This window comes from Artibeus jamaicensis, unplaced genomic scaffold (genome assembly GCF_021234435.1).
Source record: "Artibeus jamaicensis isolate MK-2021 breed Jamaican fruit bat unplaced genomic scaffold, CSHL_Jam_final scaffold_537, whole genome shotgun sequence".
Classification (NCBI taxonomy): domain Eukaryota; kingdom Metazoa; phylum Chordata; class Mammalia; order Chiroptera; family Phyllostomidae; genus Artibeus; species Artibeus jamaicensis.
In genome coordinates, this window is record NW_026522047.1 from 5,190,354 (window position 1) to 5,214,092 (window position 23,739).

General features: G+C 44.9%; 1 protein-coding gene across 7 annotated transcripts in view; it reads left to right on the plus strand.

The window, feature by feature from the left end:
- SPATA5 (spermatogenesis associated 5) overlaps positions 1-23,739 on the plus strand; it is a 183,110-nt gene that overhangs the window by 81,312 nt on the left and 78,059 nt on the right. The window contains exon 13 of one of the 7 annotated variants that reach the window (XR_008390277.1): positions 22,737-22,779. The exons of the other annotated variants lie outside the window; for them this stretch is intronic. The gene's annotated coding sequence lies outside the window, so the exon portion shown is untranslated. The remainder of the gene's footprint in view (positions 1-22,736; positions 22,780-23,739) is intronic. 7 annotated transcript variants of the gene reach the window in all.

Here is a 23,739-nt window from a genome sequence, read left to right on the forward strand (position 1 = left end):
CTGGCCCTAGAAGCGGTGAAACAACAGCAGTTTCTTCCACTGCCCCCACCCCCACTGTTTTTACACCCGTGTTCCTGGTGCTGGAGCCCCAGGCTGTGCGATCTGGCCTCCAAGGTCTCCCCCTCCCGTCTGCTGCCACCGCCTGTCCACACCACACCGCCGCTCCGCCGGTCTGTGCAACTCTCCCCCTACCTGTCTGCATGCGAGTGCCTTCTTTAAATCCCTGCTTGTTGGACTTTTGTTCAGCTGAATTTCGTTCAGCTGAATTTTCTGACCATGCTGGGTGTTACTAATTTTGAGAGCTGGTTGTAATTCTTTCTGTGGTCATAGGAGGAAGCAGAGTGTATCTGCCTACGCCTCCATCCTTACCAGGAGCCCATAATTTAGTTCTTGATTTTCTCTAATAGTGTATTCTTTCCAGATTTTTCCTGATACCTTGTGAGTATTTTGAGGTCAGAGAGATGAAATATTTTTGATAAGCTTCAGGTAATAGATACTCCACAAATATTTGCTCTTTTAATGGAAATAAGACACAGAAAGTATTTAAATCTCCTTAGTTTTCACTAAGAAATTGAAATCAATTTCTGAGTAAAAAATGGTTTTTAAAATACAACATTGCACCCTGGTTGGTGTGGTTCAGTTGGTTGGGCATCAAACAGAAAGATCGCGGGTTCAGTTCCCAGTTGGGGCCCAAGCCTGGGTTGTGGGTTCGGTCCCCGGCTGGGGCATGTGCAGTAGGCAGCCAGTGTTTCTCACACTGATGTTTCTCTCCCTCTCCTCCCCCCACCCCTGGAATCAATAAAAGAAAAAAATTTAAGTAAAAATTTTTTTAGAATCACATTTTTATCAAGTCAACCTTTATAGTTTTAGAGATTTCACATCAGCAGGGGGCAGTCAAACCCAAGTCCATTTTGTCTTACAGAAAATTAAAATTTGTCTCTGTAAGAGTTATTCTTGGGATACCAACTATACTTTATAATCTGTTTATAAATTTTTAAAGTCTTCAGTAGGTAGGTTTGTCACATTGTTTTGATCTTTTAATTCATGGAAAGTAAGATAGTTTTTAACGAAAAATGTGTTTTAGAATATAAAATGCTTCATTTGGTGTTTTTGATGGATGGTCACGTTCATAGAAACTTGTTTTTCCTGCCTCAGAGTCTGTATTTCAATGAAATTAACTTCTCATTAGGCTTGTTTTTTTATTTGGTAAAATATTAACTTTCATAAAATATTTTTATTTGCCCCCGTAAACTTGAAAAACCAAGTTTTTATTAGAGGCAGTGGCGTGACAGTGAAACACTGGTTGGCAAAGCCTTCGAGTTGTGCGGCGTCCGTTGTTCGAATCCTCCCTCCGGCCACCGCAGCGGCCGGTGGTACCTGTTCACCGTCCTCTCAGTCAGGGAGAAACACGGTGTGTCCCAAACAGTGTTCAGCGTTCACTGGTGGTATTGCTGTGTTTCCTGTTCTGTGTTCACAGTAAGAAGATTCTGAAAAAGTGCCTTTGCGTAAATACTTCACTGACATTGCAGACAAGTGGAATCTTGCCCGCCAGCGGGCAGGGAAGAGCAGCCTCCTGGAACGCCGGGAGGGAAGGGGGTCTCCTTGTGCTCACAAATGATACCCTAAACCTTAAAGAATGTGATTTTAAAACAGCCAGCTCTGTGTTTGCTTTTCCTTCCGTTTATTAACTGCGCATGCCTCTAGATCACAAATGCAGCTAGACAGAAAAAAAACGTGTTGTGTCTGAGAGAGAAGCATCTTCCTGGTAGTGCGCTGGAAATTGCCGGTAGACACTTCAGAGGGTAACATAGAAACGGAGTTAGGGAATAATTATTACTCTTTCCTTAAAGCTTAATACCTTTTTTGATACTTGAATCATACTTTGATTTAAGACGCAGGGTTTCCAACATTTCCTATAAAGAGATACTGTGGAGATTGTTTTCAGAACACAGATTATATTTTTTAAAAGCTAGATTGGGAGTTTTTATGTTATTTTATTATTTAATGTGAGTCAGTAAGATACATAAAAATCAATTGTGTAACTTTAACCTTATACTTAAATATGATAGCTAAGAATTCAATTAAAATTGTACTGAATTTCCTTTTCAGTGACAGAAAAAAATAGTTATGATTAAACCCTTAAATGATTGCCCAAACAGATATCATAGACGAGACCTGTGTCTAATTTTTTGTCAGTGGTTCCTTTTCTTCTTTCTCATTATTCCATCATTATCATGGGTCATAACCCAGTTACTTACATTGAGTCTCTCCCTCAGTCCCTATTCTAAAACCCAGTAAACCCGAATCACCCATAAGAATTTGCATGTATGAGGTTAAAACGCCTGTGGGTCACTTTCAAACGGGAGAAAAGTATCATGTGCTCTTTATGATCAGATAATTCTTAGTGTATATATATTATACCATTTGTTTAAATATTTGCTTAAAAACATGTTGACATTCTTCTTCCAACACACCCTTTCTCATAAACCTGCTGTGATGAATTCTGAAATACTAAGGCTCTTGTATCTTTAGGAAAGAGTGTTTTAAAGGGCGTGATTTAAGACAATGGGACCACCAGCTGCCACAGTGAGTCCGTGGGGTCAGAAGCTCAGATACCGTCCCACTTGCTGCTGTGCCATGACTTAGGCCCCAGATTTCAGAACAGAACAAAGCAGAAGACCTCCCTGTCCTGTCACTTGGGTTCTTGTCTGGGGGAACAAGTTACGTGCATCACGTACATACCTACGATCCGTCTTAGCTACGTGACCATATTTAGCTGCAGAGGAATCTGCAAAATAAATCTGTTTTCTGTTTGATTGGCTGATTGTGCTGCTTGCATCGAGGGGTTTTGTTACCGAAGGGAAAGGCAGAAGCGGCAGCCTGAGCCCCCTGTGTTGGCGCCATTCAGTGTCCTTGGCCACTCCTTCCTCTCAGTCTCCCTCGTACTTCACTGCTCCGCGCGACCGCCATCTCCTGGCTTGTGTTCTGTTTCTGTCCCCTCTTGGCTCCTCTACATACTTCCTCTCCCCTGCCCAGGGTAAAGTGCCTCCGCCGTCAAGGCTGGATGCTGGGACCCCTTTCCCTTCTCCCCACGGGCAGCCTCTTTCACCTCCGCTGCTGCAGGCGCCTCATGGCTGCACTGGGCTCAGCTCAGACCTTTGCTCTGCTGTCTCTGTGAGCCGCCTGCTTAGACCTCGCAGAGGCGCTTCAGATTCATCGTATCTAGTATTTCAATCATTAAATGTCCTTAACTTTTAAGGAAAGTACAATTACCATACTTGATCCCGTAGACGAAAAACAGGCGTAGGGTAAGAAACACGACCACTACGGTATTTGTTTTTTGCGACTGGCCTTTTCACGTAGCATCCTGTCCTCAAGGCTCATTCATATTGTAGCACGTGTCCTGATTTCCTGTCTTTCTGAGGCAGAGCAGTATTCTGTTGTGACTTTGCTTATCTGTTTGTCTATCAGTGAACACTTGGGTTGCTCTCACCTCTTGCTTATTGTGAATAGTGCTGTTGTGGACACGAGTGTGCTTCCTTAATCATTCATCAGACTTTGATGTTTCTGACATCCTGCTTTCAGTTATTTTGCTTTTGTTTTAAAAAGATTTTATTTATTTTTAAACAGAAGGGAAGGGAGGGAGAAAGAGAGGGAAAGAAAGCTCAGTGTGTGGTTGCCTCTCATGCACCCCCTGCTGGGGACCTGGCCCACAACCCAGGCATGTGTCCTGACTGGGAATCGAACTGGTGACCCTTTGGTTCACAGGCTGGTGCTCAGTCCACTGAGCCACCCCAGCTAGGGCTGCTTTCGGTTATTTTGAATATATACACAGAAGTAGAATTGCTGGATCATATGGTAATTGTATTTTTAAGTTTTTGAGGATCTACAATACTGTTTTCCACAGCACCTGCACCATTTTACATATTTTATATTCCTACCAATAGTCCACAAAGGTTCCAGTATCTCCACCTCCCTTGCTGACTCTTGCTACTTTCTGTTTTTTGTTTTATGGCAGCCCTCCTACTAGCTGGGAAGTGGTGTCTCATTCGGTTTGACTGACGTAGCCCTGACGATCAGTGATGCTGAACCTGTTTGTGAGCTGGTCGGTCCTCTGTCATCTCCGGAGAGATACTCAAGTCCTTTGCCAATTTTCTACTCTGATTTTTTTCATCGGGTCATAGGAGTTCTTCATCTATTCTGGACACTAGCCTCTCATCAGATATGATTTGCAAACAATTTATCCCATTCTGTAGGTTGCCTTTTTGTTGATTTTGTCCTTCTAGTTTTTATGTAGTTCAACTCGTCTCTTTTTACATTGTCGACTGTGTCTTGGTGTCATTCCAGGAAGTCCTTGCTAAATCTAGTGATGTGTGAAGACTTTCCTTTGTGTTGTCCTCCGAGCGTTCTATAGTTCGGGGCCTCATGTTTGGGTCTTTGATACATTTTGAGTTAATTTTTATATGTGGCATGAAGTAAGTCTCCAACTTTATTCTTTGATGTGATATCTAGTTTGCCAATACCATTTGTTGAAGAGACTCCTGAGTTATTTCTGTAAGGGTTTTACAGTTGTACATTTAAGTCTGTAAATCATTTGTGGTGTAGTTATGTCTGTGATGTGAGTGACCATGGAGGTCCATTCTTGCATGTGGATACGAAGTCGTTCAATGTTGAAGACTGTCCTTCTCTGCTGGATTCCCCGGGCACGTCTGGCAAACCTGGTCACGTGGGGGTCAGGTGACTTCTCTCTGGCCTCTCACCGGACCACATGGTCTTGATTGGGGCTTGTTAGTAGGACCTAGCGCGTGTCGTCCAACTTTGTCACTGATTTTGTTTGTTACCAAAATTTGTTTTAGCTCTTCTGTTCTAGTCCCTTGGCCTTTCCGTATGAGAAATAGCCTTGAGTTGTTAACATCTTTGAAAAATTTTTTAGATTTTAGCTGGAATTATTTTTAATCTATAAAACAATTAGGGGAGAGTCTGTAACTGCAGCCACATTGATTCTCCACGGTCATGAACGCTGTCTGTCCGTTTACGTAGATACTCTTCTGTCCTCACACATTGCACTTGGCAGCACAGAGAACTCGCAGATGTGTTGTTAAGTTACAGCAAAGCGATCCTCTGGGGTATAGATATGATAGTGTTTGATTTCGGCCTCCCGCTGTTTAGCATTAGCATTAGACACACGATTGGTCATTTTGTACGTTGATTACCACTGCTGTACTCACTGTTGGGGCCAGGAGGCATTTTGTAAATGTCCTGGGGTCTCTGCGCCCAACCCTGCCGTCCGTGAATGTGAACAGTTTTAGTTCCTCCTTTCCACTTGGTGTGTTCTTTTTCTTTTTCTTGACTTGCTGTCCTGACTTGAGTTCCAGTACCATGTGGAATAGAAACGGTAAGAGTGGACATTCATGTTTTTTCCCAAATCTTAATGAGCAAGCAGGTAGTAATTACCATTAAATGTTACGGCAGCTTAGGTGTTGTCGTAGGTGCCTTTGAACTGATGGAGAAAGTCCCCTTCTGTTCCAAGTTTGATTGGGGTTTTAATCAGGAATGGACTTCGAATCTTGTCACATGCTTTTCCTGCGTCTATCAGTACAGCCGTGGGGATGTTCTCTTGTAGACTGTTGCAGTTTGGGATTGCATGGATTTCTAAACGTCAAGCCGGGGTGGCGTTCCCCAGAGTAACAGCACTGAGTCGTGCTGTATTCTTTTTGTACGTTACTGCGGTCAGTGCGTTACTGTGTCGTTGAGTAGTTTTCTGTCGGTATCCGTGACGGATGTTGGGTCTAATCGCCTTTTCTTGTCTGGTTTTATAGCAGTAATACTTTCAAAAATGAGATGAGAAGTGTTCTCTTCAGACGAGATTGTTTAGAATTAATATTATTTCTTCCTTAAATATTTGGTAGACCTCTCCATTGATATTGTCCGAATCTGGAATTTTCTTAGTTGCAGTTTGTTTTTGTTTTGCTATGAACTCAATACTTTTAATAGATACTAGGCCACTGTGGTTATATATTTGCTCCTAATAAGTTTCCTAAGCTAGCGCTCTTTCGAGGACTTTGGTTCATCTCCTGAGTTGTCAGCCGTGTGCCCTTAGAGTGGTCCATCATTTCCTCCTGCCCCTGGTGTCTCTGGGAGTCCCAGTGAAACCTCTTTTCTTGTTGATACTGGCAATTCACGTTTTCTCTCTTCTTTCACTGCGAGTCTTGGGAGAGGTTTATCAGTTTTATTGTTCTTTTCAAAGACCCAGGTTGTGGTTGCATTGATTTTTCTTCATAGCTTTTTAAAAATAACTTAATTGATTTCTGTTCTTATGTTTCTCTTATTGTGGCATATGTTTATTGATTTTACAGAGGTGGGGAGAGAGACAGACAGACAGACATGGATATGAGAGGGACACGTTGATTAGTTGCCTCCTGCATGTGCCCCAGCTGGGCTTTGAACCCACAGCCTTTTGGTGCACAGGTTGCCGCTCCAACCAGTGCAGTAGCCACCTTTCTCTTTCAGATTTGATTATATCAATAGCCCTTTTCAAGTAGAGAAAGAGACAGATTTTTCAAGTATTAAGACAAAAACCTGATGTCTGCAAAATATTATTTTCAGAGACACAGAGCTAAAAGATGTAAAATCCTCTGAGTTTAGCAACTTTTTCTTTTCCATCTCTCTCTTCTCTAGCAGTCATTGTCTTCTTCCTGAAAGGTCGGTGCTCAAGGTCATTCAAACAAGTCACTACCCTGGCAGTGAGTCTGTGGTGTGACCGGATTTCAGCGTGCTGTGGTGGTTGTCCAGCATTGGGCACAGTGACATGCTGTTTTCCTTTCTGGAATCAGATGAGTTTTAAAGAAAAGCAGCACTAACATCGAAAGGTTAAAACCTGATGCATTTGACAAAATTGTGGTTCGGAAACGCTGGAAGTAAAAGTAGGAATTCTGGTTTCACAAATACGTAATGAAGAATATACTTTAGTGGTAACTTCATATTAAGATACTCAGTCCAGCCCTGGCTGGTGTAGCTCAGTGGATTGAGCTCGGGCCTGCGAACCACACGATCACAGTTTGATTCCCAGTCAGGGCACATGCCTGGGTTGCAGGCCAGTTCCTAGCAGGGAACTCACAAGAGGCAACCACACATTGATGTTTCACTCCTTCTCTCCTTCCCTTCCCTCTAAAAGATGAATAAATAAAATCTAAAAAAAAAAAAAAAAAGATACTGAGTCCATTTTAAAGTATCAGACAATTATAGTAACACCTGAATTAATGTACTTGGTTTAAGGCCACTGTGAAGGGGTGACCCATCCTTACGAGGTCGAACTTTTCCACACAAGGCAGAACTTACGTTGTATTTTACGTTCTGCAAAGACTGACACATTATTACACCGCTGTGTATTACCAGTCTGAGAACAGTTTATTTTGTGAATGATTCTCACTAGCTTTCTGAATTATTTAGCTTATAGACTTTGTAAGTTTATTATTTAACAGGAACTTTCTCCTGTTTTCAAGTGAGATCTGTTGCTTTTCAGCCGTATCGGAGGAGTAGGGGTCTAGGGTAAAATGAGGAGTTTAAAACACTGTGCCCACGGGGAGGTCACTAGATACCCAGTGCGGATAGGGCTGGAGTTGGAAAACCCACACTCTCTCTTCTCATGACACACAAAGTGTAAAACCAGATAATTCGCCCTGGTCACTGCCATCAAGACGGGTCCGATCCGCCTGTGGGAACGCGGGCCCCGCTGGCCGGCCGGTGCTGAGCACCCCGCGGAGTGCCGCGGTGGGTCCCGGGAGGGCGGTGCGGGTGCCCAGGGAGCCCCGGGGGCAGGCGGGCAGTCCTGGCCATTGCTGGGTCCCGGAGTCCCCCGTCGTCTCCTCACAGCGTCTGAGGGCTGACATCGTGTCTGTTTCGGGAAAAGAAACCGCACTAGCGGCCCTTTCTTCCCTCCCGTCCCTGTTACACGAAGCACACAGACTTGTTTACAGAACATGTAGCATTTGGTTGCGTAAATGCTGGGTAGGAAATTAAGCTGTTAATGCAGGGAGATGACTAAGCGAGGAAATCCGCCTTTTGTCAACCACCTTATTATTTTAAAAATAGAATCTGCTTTCAGTTTCAGTGGTTGGGAGTGTGAGACATACATAGTGTAATGGATTTTTGTACTTAAAATTCTGGTTTCCCTCTCTTACCTACAATCCAACATCATAATAGAAAATACTGCAAATAGTCTTCTAAATGATTGATACAGGATGATGGTTTAGGCTTATTTATTGAGTCAGAGCTTCACACCTGTTCTGTCTCATAACAACTTCCTCAAAGGATGAGTTAAAAAAAACTGCTCTTCCAATGCCAAAGGCATTATAAATCTCTCAAATTGAAAAATGCTGAATTAAATTCCATTCTTTCAAAAATCTATTTAAAAACTAACTCTTTGGATACTTAATAGTTTCTAAAGTGGATTGCTGATGATCACATTGCTTTATATATACTTCCTTTGTTACAAGCTTAGATAAAATATTAAACTTGATATTATGGCAATATGAAAAATAATCCTAGCATTAGATAGAACAGTCCTTTGAAAACAGTCCTAAAGTTTTACACTTTACACTGTGTAAAGTAACCACATGCAGGATAAAAGGGACTTTTCTAGTGGGACGGGACGTGGAACCCAGAGCTCACACATAACATGACGTTGACACGAGCCGCTTAAGAAAATGCTCGTGTCGCTTCGGACCACGTTGATGACAGCGGCAGACACGCGGAGTGCGGGTCTGGGGCTCTGCCCTGGTCGGTCACACCTGCAGCAGAAGGTACAGTTTCAGGATCTCACGGTCCGTAAATGATTTTAGATGCAGCAGGTACAGACCGGACCATGTTATATTCTGGAGAATAGAAGAGTAAATGTCGATGCGGTTATTGTCTTCATATATTTAAAAGTTCTTCCGTAGAAAAGACAGATTGTTTAAAGGTTCTGGGCAAATGAAATAGTTTTCCAATGAGCTAGAGTTAGTTGTTCACCTGGTGGCCTTGCGGCTCTGGGCGTTGGGGACCGTCCTGTTACTCCAGGAGTTTTAAAGAAGGGTTGACTGCGCTAAGTACCTGCTGCATTGAGCAGCAAGTTAGGAAAGATCGTTCCTGATCTGTTTCCAATTCTGAACCGAGGTAGCAAGCATAAAATGATTTCATGGTCAGCCACTTAGCATAATATGCAAGCATTTGCAAATTTGGGATTTGAATTTTGAGGCTAATCATTGAAAACTGTCTTTGACCCTATGAATTTTCAGTGTTTTTGCTCTTTTGCATTTTTCTAGTTTTCAAAAACAGTTCAAACTATTAAAGGGAAAACCAGAACATAAAATTTTGTCCCAGGCCATGTAAGTGCAATCCGAAGTCAGAGGTAGGAATCACAGTGAGTGACACAGGTCCTGTGTGTAACGTGGGGCCCCTCTTACCCAGGCTTTGACAGGTCGGATATCGCGCACTCAATGGCGCAGTCCAACAACCTGCTACTTCGTTTGTAGCAGACGTGGCCCCCATGAAATGAGGGGAAATAGAGTGGAGATCATTTCTTGGCGGTGTTGTGCTTTGAACTTCAGGCTGATTATTTGAATGGATAAGCTCATCCAGTCATCTAAGACTTCTTGACATTTTTCCCTTCTCTTTAATGTTATAGTATTTGGGAAGGCCGACAGTGAATATAGGTTATGTTTATGCAGAATTCTGCTAAAGTGGTTAGCTCTTTAGCATTAAATATCTCTATTACTCTGAAGTTGTAAATTTCTTTCAAATGCTAAGTAGCACTGAGTAGCACACAGGAAACCCGTTACTTAGTCCCTCGTTGTGGAGTGTGAGAGAGAACGATTTGCACGCGCCCGCTGCTGCGCATGCGTGCTCGCGTCCATGGTAGTCCCGAGGCACGGGCGGTGATCCCGCTTTCTCCGTGGTCTCTGCGGAAGTGGTCCGTGGCAGTCTCTCAGTCCTGGCGAGCCTTTGTCATGTAGTAAATGTATTCAGTTTACACATTACCAGCTAGATTGTAGCATTTGGATACAGCAGGTATATTGCAATTTTAAAATTATAAATTAGTAATTTTTTCCATCTTATTATTTTTTAAGGAATATACATATGTATATGTTGATTTCATGTCAGTCTAGAACAATTTATTATGTAGGTGTATTGTTAACTGGTAAACTTCACTCCATTCTTATGTCCATTCATCTAAGGAAATGGTGGTTCTTTCTACCTTTAACACTGAAAGTGCATTAATCTCTCAACAGCTCAAAACCCAGAGAAGTTACCAAAAGTACTTCTTACAGGCTGCCATCGCTGCTTTTTCCCTTAAAATAATCTACAGTATGAATGGGTCTTAAATCACTTGAAGTTGGATTTAAATTCCAGTTTGGCTTTACCGTGTGGTACGAGACACTGCGTGACCGTCTGTGAAACAGGAATACTGCCTTCTGTGCAGAAATGCCGGAGCGTTAGACCAGGGGGCGCACCCGAACCACTAGGCTGAGAGCCTGTTACGTGCGAGCCCTTCAAACACAACAGCGATTATTACCGTTTCCTCTGGAAAGAGAAAAATATTATTGGGTCAGCCAAAAGCCTGTGTGTTTTATTCTATAAAAGACACGCCTCCGTTTTTACCAATAACTATTGATTTAGACATTTTGAGTGTGTTGGCTGTCTCCTGTGTGGTATAATGTTGATTGTCCTCAATGGCTTGATTTGGCTGCTCTCAACTTCAGCCGGTCCACCTGACCATGGAGCCTCATCCAGCGAGAAATCTCCAGCATGAAACTCAGTCACAGCACCTTCTCCATACACAGCACAGATCTTTTTTTGCATTTCAGTTGTATTTTTACCTTTCTTGAAATAATAAAGCATAATATGTCAAAAATGATGTGTATTTTCTTCCAGCTTCAATATTAAAGTGGCTACACAAAAATTCACCCGTTTTGATAAGGTTTTTTTTTAATGTAAGCTGATATGACAGATGCACAATACAATCCAACAAAACTGCTCTGAGCAAAGTTAAAGACCACTAAGCACCACTTGAGCCATCTTATGGGGGAAAAAACTAAACAAGCTTTTTTGGCTAACTCACTGAAATATATCACAGATAAGTATTTGACTAGCACTTAAAGGTTGAAGTTGTTATGCTTTCAGTTGTTTTATTTTCCCCGTTTAATGCTGATGTTGAAGAGTCTTTGCCTGTTGCACAGGTTCCATCCGCGGTTGTCACCAGTGATTGCTGTGAGCGAGTCACCCGTTAACTGCAGGCGGGCCTCCGGGAAGCCTGCTGAGCTCTCCTGCCTCTCGCGGCGCGTGGTCGGTGCACCTTCCTCCGCACGGGCTGTGTGAGATCTCACAGAATCCACCGTGGTTGTGTTCTTACAGTTCTTACCCACTGGCAGGAACTCAGCTTCCCAGGGGCTTTTCCAGGTTTTTGGCAGGTAGCTGTTAGAGTGTTCTGAATCGTGAACTTGGAGACTGACCTTTCTGCATTTTTTAACTGGCCTGATTTGATTTGAGTCTGTGTGAAGAAGGGTAGGCCGGGGTGTGTTCAGCTGGCAAGGGAAAGACTGGAGGTCGAAGCCCCTGCCTTTGTCGTGCGCAGGCGTGTGGTTTTCCCCGAGGGCCCTGTCCGCCCCGTCCCTGGCTCCATGCTGACCCAGCCACAGGTGTCCTTCCCCTGCCAACCCTTTGGCTTCGTGCCTGCACGTGCGTGCACACTCCATCTCGTTCCCGTGAACGCCAGCAGGTGGCCCATTCTGCACAGGCACATTCGTTTTCAGAGAGCACGTAGCTGACTCCATTTAGCTGGCTCCATGGCACCCACAAATGATTACAGTTTCTGGGGGTTATTGTGGGATACTGTGAGGATCTACATAGCTGTACTGATGACTTTATCAGTACCACTGAGAAATGCATGGTAACTGTACTCTGTGGCAGGAAATAAACCAAGGGTTATGGGTTGGGAGAATTGTAATTAATTTTACAGTTGTTATATATGTTATACTGAAAATTAGAGATAGTAAGAGTTAAATCTAGCAATCATAAAAATTAAATTATGTAAGTATTAAGGTTTTGAGAATTATTACTGAATCTTCTGGGTTTGGGTTTTTGTGGTTGTTGGCAGGGGGAGCATTGTATCTCAACCAATCCAGAAACAGTGGCTACTGTAGATTTTATTAATAAATACGTTCATATAAAAGTTCTTCCTACCCTTTAATGTTAGTTTAATCTGTTCAAGGCAGGAAAGTACATGGTATATGTATGTATCTCTTAGGGGTGTCCTATTTGTGCCCCCAGAAAGACTAGTTTACTCTCTCACCAGTGAGTTGGGACCAGTCGTCTTACTTCGCCCAGACATACCAAGAAGTCCTTTTTTCTAGTGGAAAGACGGGGGCACAGCAAGTGTTGGGCAACTTGCTGTAGGCAAGTAGTGAGCCCGTGGAGGAGCCTGGGAATAAGCGACAGTTTTTCTGGTTGCTTTGGAGTCACTGACATCATTTTCTTCTTACTGTATTGCAGCTTTGTAGGCATGGCGGAAATTTGGGAAAGAGCACATCCTCACGAATCTTTCGCTCTCCATGTGTCTGTTGGTTTCATTTACTTTTAAATATTCTAACAGTTACTTTTCTGTCTTGCTCAGCAAAGTTCAATTAATTTAAGGATAAGCTGTATACATTATCTGATTTGGTTTATTTACATGCTTTGAGTAATGTAGTAATGCTAATTACGCCTTCCCCGGCTTTTATTATCTGAGGCCAGATTAGAGTTTCATATACTGTGTCCTGCCCTGGGTGCCAGATGCAAGGGAGGCCAGTAAGTGATGTCTAGAGAGATTCCAGCTTTAGTTGAAAAAGGAAGATGCCTGGTGAGTGGGCCTGTTGTAAACCACACTGTAATTACAAAGCTCTGTAATTATGAGGGGTATTTTCTCCTTCCTTTAACCTGTCTTACAGTGTTAGATCTGATTAGAAGCAGAAGTGTTCCGGTAAGAAGAACAAATACTTGTTTTTACAGTCAGTTTTTGAAACAAAGGAACAGCTTCACTGGAAGGCAGGGTATTCATGTGGTACCTGTCGTGTCAGGCTTTTTAGACCGAGAGGGACTTGAACCCTGGGTCTTGGCAATTGATGAAATTGCTTTGACTAGTTTGTGAGTAGTTCTAAATGCTCTCTCGTTTTTTGCCAACCGTATTAAGTCTGACAGTTGTGGTCTCGCATCCGTAGGTGGGCCCACGGAAAAGCGAGACGTGCGCAGAAAGCGCGTTGAGAGGAGGGGTTTTCCCAGCCTCGGATGATCTGTGTCCCCCTCCTTCCAGTCTCCCGTGGGACCCTCGGTCTAGGGTGTCTGCTGACCATCTGATGTCGGTGCCTCTAAATCGCTGTTTGTCTTGTTTGCGTGTCCCTGAATTGCAAGCTCCAGAAAGGCAGGAATTCACCCCCTTACTCGTGGTACCCCTAGTGTGCCGTGCTGCCTAAACCCGGGCTCCCCTGCTGCCGCCTGCGAGCATGTGGGGCGGGCACCAGACCCCTTTGTTTCGCTCCGTGTGACACCCCAGTCAGCGCGCGGGGTCTGAGGTGGGTGCTGCCACTAGGGACGCAGGCGAGGGGCTGCTGGGACAGCTTTCTCGTTGCCACGCCACGCTGTTCACGACCTGGAGTGAACCTCTCCTGAGTGCAGATCTGTGGTTCTAGGCCCTTTTTTAGCCTCAGCCGATTTTCCTCCTTTTTAGCTGGAAGTTTCAAGATACAGAACATTTTATGGAAAACTTGACCTTGTTTTATTGTCACAGATTTGTATTCTAGTTTCATTCTTCAGTTATCTTAGCTGACACCGAAATGCCGTATGAGCAGTCTTGAAGCAGTTAATCTCTCTAAAGCAGGAGACTGCACCTGCAGGGGTGCGGGGTACGCACAGCGATGGTGGTTTCAGGGAAGCCATCGCCAGGTTTTCCTTGTCTGAAACAGACCTGCCCGGGAACCCGCCGTGATGGAACGGAGAGGTCCCGTCCCACAGCCTCCTCTGCAAACCACCCAGACCGCGCACAGCAGGACAGAGGGGAGCACAGGTCGCAGGTCCGAGAGGGCGACTGCCCTGGCAGCACGCAGTCCTCAGGGGGGTCCAGGGCTCGTCATGGCCATGTCCCGGTTTCACGCTCACCTTCTCAGGAGCTGCAGGGAGGAAGGTGTTCAGTTGTCATTTGCTTGTCGTCTCAGATGTGACTCAAATCTCAAAGAGTTGAGGGATGTTGTACCAAAATTCCTTCTAATATCACCTACTTATTTATGTGAAGAAGGTCTGTCTGTACTTCATTCTATCAAAAAATTAAGTAGAACTGAAAAAGTCAAATCCTGACAATTAATAACAGCCCCCCCCCATTAACAAGAATACATTGTGGAGAAGACTAATCACATAATTTCATCTGTCTCCTTCAGAAATGAATTTCCAAATGTTAACTTTTTATGCCTAGCATTTCCCCTAAACCTCTAATATACATGTATTTGTACATAAGTAATGGTAATGCTCACTCAAACCAGAAGAAATTTAATCCTTAGACCCTTACTTTAGTATGATTTTAAAAATATATAATGTATGTACAAATTTTTTATTTCTGGGAATCATTACAAAATGATTGGTGAAGAAAAGATGTTCTCTTGGGCTGGTGGAATAGAAATACAAATTTAAGCAGAAGATGCTGCTTAAGAAGGATCAGTAAACACATCCCACTGTTGGCAAATGAACCCATTCAGACAGAAGCAAGGAAAAAGAAACGAAAAAGGGCAAAAAGCAAAGCCACAAACACACAAAACAGCACCTCAGTGACCTGTGGGACGTCATTAGGCGATCTGACGTAGATGAGATCGAACTCCTGGGGATGGACTGCAAAGAGAATCAGAGAAAATACATTCGAAAAAATAGTGGCCAAAATGTGTTCAGATTTGCTAGAAATCCCACACCACAGATAAAAGCAGCCCCACGGATGAGCAGGCACAGAGACAGTCCCGCACAGTACGTGCGAGAGAAGCACTTGGACTTCTCTGGGGGCCGCCACACAGTAGGGCGTCACCACACCTGGAACTTCGCTTGTCCAGGGGAGAGACAAAATACTGCAAAGAGGTTTTATTCGTCTCTACTGTTGTTATGCCTCAGTAAATTAATAGTTTAGGAAGCCCCGGGGTTATCAGAATGAAGTTGCTGAACCAGTGATAGAAAGAAAATCTTAAGAGCAAATATTAAAAAAACATACCCATGTTAAATACGGGAACGCAGGTAGGAGTTGTCAGAAACAGTGCAAGCCAGGAGACCATGGAATGATATCTTTAAAATGCAGAGAGAAAAAAAAGCTGCCAATACAGAAAGAGCAAAACCTGTTCAACCTAAATAATGAAATTTGTTCTTGTTGAAAGAGAACTTTCCATTCATAGTCACAGAAACAGCTCCTGAAAAGGACGGGGGTTGGGGGGGGGGGGTTTGCTGATTAGCCTGTGGCAATGGCACTGGGGTAGAGAGGGGGTGAGAAGGACTGCCCTGCAAACACACCCCTCCCTAGAGTTTCCAGGTGCACCTGGAGGCCTGCCCCACCCCCCACGCCCCTCCCCTTCCCCAGCACCGCTGGGCTGGTGAGCCCCTGTGGACACAGAGACCGAGCAGGGTGATCTCGGGTGTGTTGAGGCAGAGAATGGGCTGAAGCCGGCGGCAGGCCAGACCCTCACCTGACACACCTGATCATTCAAGCTCAGAAGATAGATCGACTTGTCCAAATCATTTTTGCCAGAAAAAACCAGTAACCTGGCATCTCAGAGCGGGTTGTTTGCTGTTTCTTTTGGACATTTAAGTTTGGGAATCCTCTTGGAATTCATCTGTGGCAATGGATTTGCAACAAAAGGTGAATTGGGGATTTCTGAGCAAAGGTTGCGTTTCTGAATGTGTGCGAGTTGGAGGGAGGGGAGAGGAGACTAAGGTTTTTGTAGCAATGTGCTCGCACGTAAACTTGCAGTGTGAGGACTGGGGCTTCCTAAGCTGTAAATTTACTGAGGCATAAGAATAGTGGAGATGAACAAAACATCTTTTCAGTATTTCATCTTTCTCCTTGACAAGCGAAGATCCGGGTGTGGTGACACCTATTGTGTGGTAGCTCCCCAGAGAAGTTCAAGTCGAGAGACACAGAGTACCGGGCAGTACATAAACACGCTCGTTGCTGCATCGTGTCAGCGGGGGAAACCCAGAAGGAGCGGTACAGCACACTACACCTCTCCTGGAGAGGGCGTTACCTGCCACAACCTGTCTACAGCAAGCAGAGGAAGGAAGTCAGCAAGAAAGGGAAGGGGTGCCAGCTCTGAGTGCCAGGACTGAGTGCCAGGACGTCTCGTGGCTCGCAACGGGGGAGACAGCAGGGTGTTCTGCAACTCCGAACGAGGTTCAGATTCAGCTGCCACAGTGACAGTAGTGTCCTCGATTTTAGAGTCTACCTATTTTCCTACCAATAAAGATGGTCTTTATCCAGATAGTGACACTGAACACCAGAGAGGGTAAGTGTTGAAAGGGACTTAAATCACCTCTAGCCGTCTTATTCCGAGAAACACAGATCGGAGAACATGATTTGACTCCTAGGGCCTGCTGTTCCGTCCCTTACCCTCTGCTGTGAAGAAGGATTCTGACCACGTCACTTTCAGACTCAGGCAGATCACAGCCCCGCTGAAGCGTGTGTCTTTGTTATTTGCTTACAACTAGTGAGTGTTTCTGAGAAACTAATTCTGAAGGATCTACAGATAATACACAGTATTATGTCGTTTTCCTTTGTAAAAGTTAACAAGTTTTTTAATGTGATGTTCAGACCCATTTGGGAGCTATCAGATGTTGCTCTTAAAGTCTCGTTTCTTACTCAGTTGCAGTTTTGTTAAAATAGTCACGATTCTGTGGGGAGGATTGTGGGTGCATACGATAATGCTGGGGAAATAGAAGGCAGCCGGGAAAGAGGAGACCAAACAGGAGCTGGATGGTCCCCGTAGAAGAAGCTGCAGGCTGAGTCTCCAGGGGCGGAGCGGGGCCCTGAGGACAGGACAGGGTGGTCATCACGCGTCCATGGGGGTCACCAGGAGTCAGAGCCGACTCAACTGCATGCAGCACGCAGGAGCCGAGTCAGATGGAAGTCATGCACAGCGGTGGGCAGTCCAGGCGCCACCGATGGTGAGGGGCACGGCTCCATTGCAGATGGCTGAGACGGAAAACGCAGCCCGCAAGGCTGAGCTGTGCGCCGATGACGGGGCACGTGCTGACTTCTGCGGTGTTAAAGGACGATGAAGAGTCCGTAGAATCCTGGACGTATTGGAGGTGGCTGGTGAGGAAGAGGGCCTTTCTGAAGGGGAGGAGGAAGAGTGGAGGGAGGTGGGCCTGGGCCCAGACCCAGTTGTGAACAGGGGAATGGGTCAGAAATCGAGGCTTAACACTTAAATGGGGGCAACTCTCAACGTCTTCGAGACTTCCCTAGGGTTTTGAAGACAAAGGACAGAACGCCAGCATAGAGCTTTGACCCTCACTTTCCATGAACAGTGAGTCTCTGGAAAGGGGCAGGATGGAGGTCAACAGTGTTAAGAAGGGTGTGAGTAATTCTGCTCTATCCTCTTTTTGCTGTCGGAGAAACAACAGCAGCATGGTGACTGGCCTTCCTTCCTTCCTTCCTTCCTTCCTTCCTTCCTTCCTTCCTTCCTTCCTTCCTTCCTTCCCTCCCTCCCTCCCTCCCTCCCTCCCTCCCTCCCTCCCTTCCTTCCTTCCATTTACCAAGTTGTGCTCCTTCTTGGAGAAAAATCAAGCCCTATACATGGAAGTAAAGAAGCTGCCCACCCTCACCCGTACCCAGAGCTAAAACACAACACTCAGATCCTCTAAAAAGGTGATTCACTTTGGGTGGAGTACAGACTTGCCCGTACTCACCGGTTTTACTGCAGGCAAAATACAGACACACCTCTTCCTGAAAACACAGACAACACGGATTGCTGTGGCCAGCTTCTTGCATTATCACTTTTACATCAGCTCATCCCTAACTGCTACTCACCTAATCCTACTGATGTTAACACTGCCTTTTCCGAGCTCCAGGCTTCCCTCGGGAACATGCTGGGGTGCACCCTCCCCCCCCAGCCCCCGGTTTTGTTTCTTCTTCCTACAGCGTTCTCTGAAGACCGCCCTTGTAATCACTACAGACAAGGGTCAGCCTTTCTGTTAGTTTGCTTGCTAAATTCCTGCTCACTCTTTAAGAATCATGTCTCCTTACTGCCCTGGGAGGGAGACGGGCTGCTTCTTTTCGTGAAGCAGGTTGTGGTTAGTTTTGTTTTTGATTTCGGTTCTCTCATGGTATTGTCTGCTCCTTGATGGGAGGACCATCTCTTCATAGTCTGATTATAGACACTTAGCGTGGTGCCTGAGACGTACCAGCTGGTCACTGGAAACTTGTTGAATTGATGGACTAAGTGATGCAGATTTATGGCACATGCTAGCAGTGAAGTGCATACTTGCATGCACAGTATGGGCTTAGTAAGGTGTATTCTCTGACCTCGGAATTAGAGTCCAGTGGGAGGGACCGGTAAGAAACATGAGCACCTCCTTCAAGTACATGAAAGAAAAGTCGGCCACGTGGCAGTGGCACTAGAAGCAGACTCAGTCACCTTCGTGTATCAGAACCACGGGTAAGGCACAGATAAGCACCTTTTCTCTTTCACACAAGAAGCTGGTTGTCAATTGTAGCAGGCCATCCGTCAGAAAGATTGTAAAACGTGTGGGTGTATGAGAAGTGCATGTTGACGATGGCGGACGTTTTGAAAAGAACAAATTAGCGGTGCGTTGGGTCCGTCTTGTGAGCACCCTCGGTGTCGGGGTAACGGAGGACGGATCCCTGGGCTCACAGGCTCCTGGAGCGCGTGTCTGCACCGTCGGCTGGTGTTCCTGAACGAGCATCGCAGAGGGTGTGCGAGTTTCCTTGTAGTTCTCCGATACGCCGAGTATGCAGCAACGTGGTTTAGCTCCCTGAGTGTGAGTAACAAAGTCTCTTTCTTGAAATGCATGCCCAGCAGGGAGTTGTGCTGCAGGTGAAGAACAGTGGGCGCCACAGGCACACGCGGTCCGAGGCTGGCTCGCCCACTTACTGGCTCTTGAACTTCAGCACATTATTAGTACTTGGCCCCTCTGGGCCGTGTTTAATCGTCCTTAGGCAGGAATATAGTTTACTCTCTTCCAGGGTTGTTACACAGATAAGGTTTTATTCAGGACATAGAGAAGAGCCTAGAACATACTTGATACCAAAATGCGGCGGTTTTTTAGTGCTTTATCTGAAAGGTTTTGAATGAAGTACTGAACAGACATGAAGTGGGCCTGCAGACGGGACATGGGCTAAGGGTCAGGCAGGCCGGACTTGGAAGCCCGGCTCCGTCGCTTTCCACTTTGTCCACGGCGACCCGGGACCAGCATGGACTCAGGTTCTTTATCTGTCAGCCCCGTGGGTTCGGGGCACTCAGCGAGGTCACGTGTGGGCTTTCTGTGTGGAGCAGAGTCCCGTGTGCGTGAAAAGCTCCGCGTCGGCTTCCCTTTGTTTCCCGAAGTGTGTGAACAGGCGGTCCCCTGCTCGTGACCGTTAGCACCTATCTCACGGATCTGGGTGGACTGGAAGTCCTGGCCCGGCTCCTCCGCCCCGGGGGAGGGCGGCCGTTCCTGTGCGGGCGGCCAGCCCCGTGACTCACCTAAGGGACTGCCCCTCTTATGCAACTGCTGCAGGGAAGCGGCCAAGTGTTAACAGATGAAGTGAGGGCAGAGACGGCTGGTTTTATCCAGAAGCAGAGTCAGTTCCTAGTGGGACTCCTCCTCTCCGGGCCGTGTCTCACACTTCCACAGCTCTGCCCTTCAGACGAGAGGAGGTGTTTGCTGTCTGCCACTTACACCGACTGTAGGTTCTGATCAGGCTTGTCCCTTCTCACTGAGCTCATTCACTTTGTTCTCTGGCAGATGTGCTGTATTGTCCTTCCTATTCAGAAAACCGCCCCCTTGGGGCCCTTAAAGGACTCCCAACCGCACCTCAGCTCACTCCTCTGTGGCCTCTAGAGGTCCTTCCAGCCCCCTCGCTCTCTCTCTCAGCCCCAGTGCTGACACTTACTTTTTGTTTTGAATTCTTCTCTGATTAGTTCATGCATCAAATTTATTTTCCCCAAGCCCTTGAAGGGTATTTCTATCATGTCCCCCATTGTGCCTTGCAAAATATGTATTGTAGTTATGTGCAGTTACTATGTAGTTAGGATTTATTACATTGTGCCCTGGCTGGTGTGGCTCAGTGGATTGAGCGTCGGCCTGTGAACCAGAGGGTCGCCGTTGGGTTCCCAGCTGGGACACATGCCTAGGTTGTGGGCCGGGTCCTCAGTGGGGGCAGCCCACATTAATGTTTTTCTCCCTCTCTTCCTCCTTTCCCTCTCTATAAAAGTAAATAAAATAAAATAAAAAAGAAAAGATTAAAAAAGGGCTTTTCCAAAAAAAAGATTTATTAAATTGCCTCAAGATTTTGAGTATTTGTTGGTCTCTATGCCAACACTTCATTAATTCCTTCAGTTAATTGGCCTTTGAGAACGTTCCGAGCATTTTTTATTTTATAATTAGCAACACTTGTGAAGGTATCATGACTAAAAATCCTTAATACAAAAATTGGACTTTGTTGTGATTCCTAGTTCATTTTTCCTTCTTCTGGGTATGATACTGAAGCAAATGAAAAATGGTACTTTTACTTATTGAATGATTTTAGAATTCGAAATACATCTTTAATGGCAATAAGAATGTGAAGTGTGGGGGAGGTTCTTTTACTGTCTCTCCAAAGTCTTAAAATTCTCCTTCTCGTTCAGGGCAGAGCTGGTTACAGTCCTGTTGAACTAAGCATTTGCTGGGAGCCCCTGGGTGGCAGGGGGCTCGTTTGGGTGCATGGCATTGTTAAATTGCTCTTGATTTTCGAGGCACGTTCACAACACACTGACAGAATTTCCTCTACTCGTCAAGGGGCAGGCTGCATTTTTTCGGTTCCTTGAACTTCAAACCCTCATCAGTCTGGGGACTGTGAGTGTGACCATGACCGTGACCTTGACCGTGGCTGAGGTCGCTGCCCTTCTTTGCCAGCCTCGCCCAGCCCTGCTCGCCCCCGGTCCACCCAACAGGAGTTTCAAACCTCGATGTGCAGATGGTTTAAATCTGGAGCTGTGTTTCTTAAATTTAAGTATGGCATGGCTACATTTTAAAGATAATTCCCTCAGGCTTCTAAGCATATGCCTACAAATTGCAGTTAAAGAAACCTCATTAATTAAATGCTGTCACTTTCCATGACAGCTTGGTACCAACACAGTCAGAAATGCAAACACACATTTAGATGCCGAAATCAGGTTAGTAGTAGTCTAGCATCAGGTATTCACTTTATTGATCTAGCGTTTTAATTTTTTGAGATCATCAAAATGAAGGCACACATTTAAACTTATCAAATATTGTGAGAGTATTTCAGCAAACCATGGTAGGAGAACCATTGCATCAGAGGCAAAAATAACCCCCCTTGGGCCCAGGTGCCGGCCCTGCTGTTTCTTGGGGCCGGGCGAGATCACCACAGAGCCTTCTGACCTGGCTGCCGGCTGGCGGCAGCAGAAGCCGAGTGGGTTCCGCGAGAGCCCACCCGATCGTGCCCCACTGGGCGCGACCTCTTAGTCCTGCTTCTGTCACTGCAGGAAGCTCTCCTTTCCTTCCATCTCTCACCCCGGACGTACTTCCTCCATTGAGGCGAGGTCGACAAGCGCTTATTAGGGGCTGCATTTCCTACAATGTGTACATGTTAATAAAACCGTCCTAAGGCCCTGAAAGGCCTCAAGATTTACTAGAATCTCTTAAAGTGGAATTTCTAACACTCGGGCTTAATGAGAAGAAATATAGGTACATTTCTATATGATTTTTTTTTATGTTTGTAAAGCAAGAACAAGGTCTTCGTAGAAAGTTTGAAAATATAGTAAAAACGAAGGAAAAATACATATATATTCTTAGCTGATGAAGATAACCAGTGATAGTATTTTTTTTCCAGTGATAGTATTTTTGATATTTTTCTTAAGAGATTTTTTTGGCATTTAAATAAATTATTGAAACAAAATTAACCAGTTTCGTACTCAGCCTTTTCCAGTAAACATTATAAACGTGAATTTCTCAGGTTTTTATAAACTGTTCTAAACATTATCTTTAATGGTTGCATTCTGTGGACTTGCCAGATGAGGGTATGAGTATTTTTAATGTTCTTTTTACATATTGGTGATGGCTTATTAGAAACTTTGTGCTGTATTACAACCAATGGTGTTTAAGAATCACTTTATTGCCATATTTTAATTGGTGAAAATGGCATCCTAAAAATTTGTTTTCTAATTTTTATTAATGATTTGGGGTTTTTGTATAAATTTTCTTTATGTAAATTTGTTCAGTTAGCTATTGAAATCTTTCTCTCTTTGTTAATAATTTGTTTGAATTCTTTGTATAGTTAATTAATTGTTTCTTGGAAATACTTTTCCAAGTAGCTGTTTAGTTTGGAATTTCATTTGTAATTTTCCCTAATATATGTAAGTCATGTCTACAGATTCTTCCTGTGCTTTTAAACTTAGAAATCTTGAGGATAAGATATTTGGAGATAAGATGGGGCATCTGTTACGTTTCAGACTGTTGATCTTTATTTTTTAATCTAATCTTAGGTTCTCCTTTAAGAAGTTTATTAATGAAGAAACAGTTTCAGAGGTTGGTATAGAGTTTTCTTAAATGATAACATATAAAGGGAAATGGAAAAGCAAGTCTTTATTTACATTCTTATTGTCATTTCAGGTGATACCTTAAGTTAATATCCTGCTACTTTTAAAAATGTGTCCTTGCCCTCACGTTGGAGCACGGGGAGGAGCCTAGAAATGCGGGCTTGTTAACAAGTTCTCATTCTGAGATTCTTGTGCTGTGAGATCTCAGTCAATGACTATCAAATGGAGAGGAGAATTTATATTTAATACCAACCTGTTTTCCTATATTTTAAGTTATTAATCCTTAAAAATAATCACCAAATCCAGGGAGTACTAGTGACTTGTTCAAGGTCATTTTAATCCCAAACAAGGAGAGCCTGCCCTTGAGCCATGTTCCCACTGTAAAACCATCCCTTCTTCTCAGATAAGCAGGTCAAATAAATAGATCTAAAAGTTGCTGCCGGTATACTTTACTCTCTGGTTAGTGCCCGGTGATTGGAACAGAGAAAGGAGAAATTGCTCCAGTTGGGAGTGATCAGGAAAAGCGCATGAGGACACAGCTTGGACTGGACTGTGCACTCTGGGCGGGCTGTCAGGGGACAGACGGACCAGCTTCAGGTGGAGTGAAGACCGAGGGGGTTTTGGAAGATGCGCATTAGTGGGTGTTTGGAGACAGTGGCAGATGGTCTGGGTGTCGTGGAGTCTCCGCACCCAGCGCGGTGCCCAGCACGCAGTTAGGAGCTTCCCCGTGTTTCAGTGCTGCTTCCAAGTGTTGGTTGAATCGAAAACATTCTGGGACATGAGAGACGGAGTTGAGACGGTGTCGTCTGGCAGTGCTGGGGGCGGCAGAGGCGAGAGGCTTCCTTATGAGGTGTTAGCCTGGCGTGGGGGGCGCGGTGGGTGGGAATGGTGAGGAAGAAAGGGCATGGGCACAGCTTGGCTCTTCCTCTGATTCGGAAGGATGGGTCTG